The 4015-nt window shown below is 38.0% G+C and overlaps 1 non-coding gene across 1 annotated transcript; it reads left to right on the top strand.

Annotated features, from left to right (window-relative positions):
* Nucleotides 1-2333: 2333 nt before the first annotated feature.
* LOC141625294 (small nucleolar RNA R71) lies at nt 2334-2440 on the top strand. Its single transcript, XR_012535081.1, has one exon. It is a non-coding gene; the product is annotated as a small nucleolar RNA R71 (small nucleolar RNA).
* The last annotated feature ends 1575 nt before the right edge of the window (nt 2441-4015 follow it).

The raw sequence follows: 4015 nt of genomic DNA, 5'->3' as shown, positions 1-4015 counted from the left end.
GTAATAAAGGAAATAAAATGCTAGTTAAGGGGTTAGAGTATTTACATTTGGTGGTTTAGGGAGGACTCCACCAAACTCTCCTTCTTGTGAGAGATATCAAGGGGGAAAAGCCAAGGTGTTGTTGATGTTACTTAACACCTTGTAGAAGTAGTCGAAGGCTTGCTCATTTTCATAATAAAGATCTTGCATAGACCTTTGTGCATTGTTTTCTTCATCGTTGTAATCCAAGTCAAAGTGATGACAAGGATCAACAAAGCCGTGGTGTAAGGTTATAACATTTCCAATATAAGGATTGTCCAATCCTTCAAATTCATCATCCCATAGACCGCAAACTTCACTAGCTTGTTCCCCAATGACGTCATGAGTTGACAAGAACAACTCTCCTTTCTTGTTATCTTGGCCAATGAGGCCTTCTTCATTACTTGTCATGATGGGTGAGCTATTCAAGCTCTCATTGTTGTTGTTGAAAATTCCATGCTCTCTGAATAGAGCTACTTAAAGGTCATCCACTTTCTCCCTCCATATGGGTGATGTTTCTTTACCCATGTCTTGATCTTTGCATAGAGATTCTAACTTCTTCCTATCACTTTCTCGGCTATAGTGATCGACCATGAAGCATGGCTCATGCAATCGTGGAGCTCTCATTGTTTTGTCAAGATTGAAAGTAATTGTCTTATCCCCTACTTCAAGTGTGAGCTCTCAATATTTCACATCGATTACCGCTCCGACGGTATGCAAGAAAGGTCTTCCCAAGATGATAGGAATGTTGGAATCCTCCTCCATGTCTACAATGACAAAGTCTACCGGGATGAAGAATTTGCCAATTCTTACGGGCACATCCTCCCATACCCCAAAAGGTATCTTTGTTGATCGATCTGCCATTTGAAGAGTGATGTTGGTGAATTTTAACTCTCCCATTCTTAGCCTCTTTCATACCGAGTATGGCATTACACTTACACTTGCTCCAAGATCACACAATGCTTTGTTGATTGTAGTGTCGCCAATGTTACATGGGATAGAAAAACTTCCCGGATCTTTGAGTTTTGGAGGGCAACTCCCTTGAAGAATAGCACTACTCACTTTGGTAAAGGCAATAGTCTCTAACTTTTGGATGGATTTCTTCTTGGTAAGAATATCCTTCATGTACTTTGCATAAGCCGAAACATGGTTGATCAATTCCGTGAATGAGATTGAGACTTCTAAGTTCTTCACAATTTCCATGAACTTTCCAAGTTGCTCATCAAGCTTAGGCTTAGCTTGACGACTTGAGAATGGAAGTCTAATCACAATAGGCTACTTATCGACATTCCTAGCCTTTTCTTCATTTTTTTCTTTGAAAGTTCATTGGTAGTGGGTTCTTCTTCCTTAGAGTTCTCCATAACTCCTTGCTTGCCACTAGCATCCACAATATCTTCATCAATTAGCCTCTTTGGCCACTCATATCTTGTACCGCTCCTCAAATGAATGGCACTAACCGTCTTATGTCTTGTGGGTGGGTTACCTTGAGGAGGTAATTGCCCCTTTTGTCTTTGGGAGCTAGAAGATGCTAATTGGGTCATTTGAGTCTCTAACATTTTGGTGTGGGCAAGAATGTTGTTGATGGTGATTTTTTTAGCTTAGCTATCTTTTTGCATTTGGGCGAAGAATTCTTGTTGGTTCTTTTGCATTGGGAGGACCGCTTTTTGAACATCAAAGCTTTAGTCATTTGATTGGTTGTAGAAAGGTTGATTTTGATAACCTTGGCTTTGGTTCAAAAAGGGTCTTTGAGCTTGGTTTCTCATTGGAGGTGGAGTGTATGTGGGTTGAGGGTTTCGAACATTTTGGCTCTTATATGAGAGATTTGGATGGAATTTGGTGTTCTCATTATAGGAGTTGGAATAAGGGGTACCACTCTTGTATGCTTGAAAAGCATTTACTTGTTAATTTGTTCCCCTACTATACATTCGTTTTAATCATGTCTCAAAGTTCCACAACTTTCACATATTCCATTTGGAATTGAGGATGATGCCACCATAGCATTAACATGTTTTTTGGGTGATTTGGAAGCTTCATCAAGCTTAGCCATGGCTTTCTCAAACTTCAGGTTGATGGTTTCGATATGAGCACTTAGTTGAGTACCCAATTGTGTGATGGAATCTACCTCATGCTTTCCTCCTCTAGTGGCCTTTCGAGGCCTACTATATTGGGAATTATGAACCGCCATCTCTTCAATTTTGGCCCATGTTTGGTTGTCATCAGCTTCGGTAAACCTCCCTTTGGATCCCATATTAAGCACATTGCGTGAGTCTTCATATAAGCCGTTCCAAAATTGTTGCACAAGGAACCACTCACTAAGTCCATGGTGTGGACAAGAACGATAAGTGTCTTTAAATCTCTCCCATGCTTCATATAATGATTCTTCATCCCTTTGCTTGAACCCGGTGATTTGGGCTCTCAACATATTTGTCTTCTCCGGAGGATAGAACTTGTTGTAGAAGGCATTTGCTAACTTGTTCCATGAATCAATACCAAGGTTAGCCTTGTATAGGCTCTTCAACCATTGCTTTGCGGTACCGATCAAGGAAAAAGGAAACAATATGTAACGCCCCGTAATTTCGGACCGTTAATATATTTCGAAAATAATTTATTAATCAAATAAAATTTGATATTTAAGTATTTAAAGTAAAAATAATTCAAAGAAATATAATTTTATTATATTTTGAAGAAAAGTATTTATTTTGATAGTTTCGAAATGTTTAAAAATAGTTTAAACCGTGTAAAACTTTTTATTTCGAAATAAGGGCGTATCGGGTGGAAAATGACAATTCTTTTGAACGTTGGGTAAACGAATTTGGAAATGGGTCGTATGAATACTCAATTTTCTTGTAATCTCGTGTTTAAAAACTTTGGTCTTGTCGGAATTTGCATTTGACTTACGGTTTTAATTATTATCGAAACGAGTCAAAACCGACTCGAAAAATCCCGACTCAAACCCGACTCCCTCCTTTCCTTTCTCCCTTTCCCGCGGACCAAACCCCCTCCCCCTTTCTTTTCTTTTTTCTGATTTTCTTATGTTCATCATCATCTTTCCCAAAAACCAAAAGAAAACACCATTTTTACATAATTTCAAGCTAAAATCGTCACATCTCCCTCATTTCTACTCGGATTTTCACGAAATTTACATTTCCGGAATCCTCTCGTCGAGATCTACAACCTTGTATGTTTTAATTTCAGTTTTCTTGAAGTTGTTTTAAGACGAATTTTCGGTAATTTCGGTATTTATGTACTTATTATGGTGTTTTTATTGTTTAATTAGGTGAAGAATTGGAGGACGAGTTTGGGGACTCGTATATTGTCGAGGATAGCGGCTAGTGCTTGTTAGGGTTTGGTTTTTAAGGTGCTAATTGCTCATTTTCTAGCTTAAGGTAACATATTTCGAGTTACTCGACGAAAGATCGTCACATGCTTTGTTGTTTTTGGATGTTTTGTGATTTTTGGTTTGAGTAGAAATTTTCACATGTTAAAATTTGATGCATGCATGCTTAATTTATGCCTTTTGGTTAGTTTAAGTTAGGATATTAGTATGGGAACGATTAATTAATGTTTAGACGATGTTAAAATGAACAAAAACGGAAAAAAAGAGGAGTAATAGGTGGCGGCAAAGAATAAGAGCCCATGGCTGGCCCGGGTCGGCCCGTTGCTTGTTTCGCGGTTTTCCATGCATTGTTCGTCATTTTAGGTTCATTAATGAGATAATTAGAATAAGTAATGTATGGGTAAACTTTTGAATTAAATCAAATTAGTAGTAAAAATTATGTTAAAGGTAAAAATTATATTTATTTTGGTAGTTGCACATGTTAGTATAGGTTAGAAAATGAAATTGTAAAGATCGGGCTCGAGAATGAATTATATAGCGATAATTGTAATGTTTTGTTGATTGTGCCAAAATCGAGCCTTAGTCCCTTTGATCGATGCGATGTCGATTAATTGAGTGATTGGTCACCGCAATTTAATCCGTGCACTGCCGCAGGTCAGG

This window comes from Silene latifolia, chromosome X, assembly GCF_048544455.1.
Source record: "Silene latifolia isolate original U9 population chromosome X, ASM4854445v1, whole genome shotgun sequence".
In the NCBI taxonomy this organism is placed as follows: domain Eukaryota; kingdom Viridiplantae; phylum Streptophyta; class Magnoliopsida; order Caryophyllales; family Caryophyllaceae; genus Silene; species Silene latifolia.
This window is presented reverse-complemented; position numbering and strand designations above follow the sequence as displayed.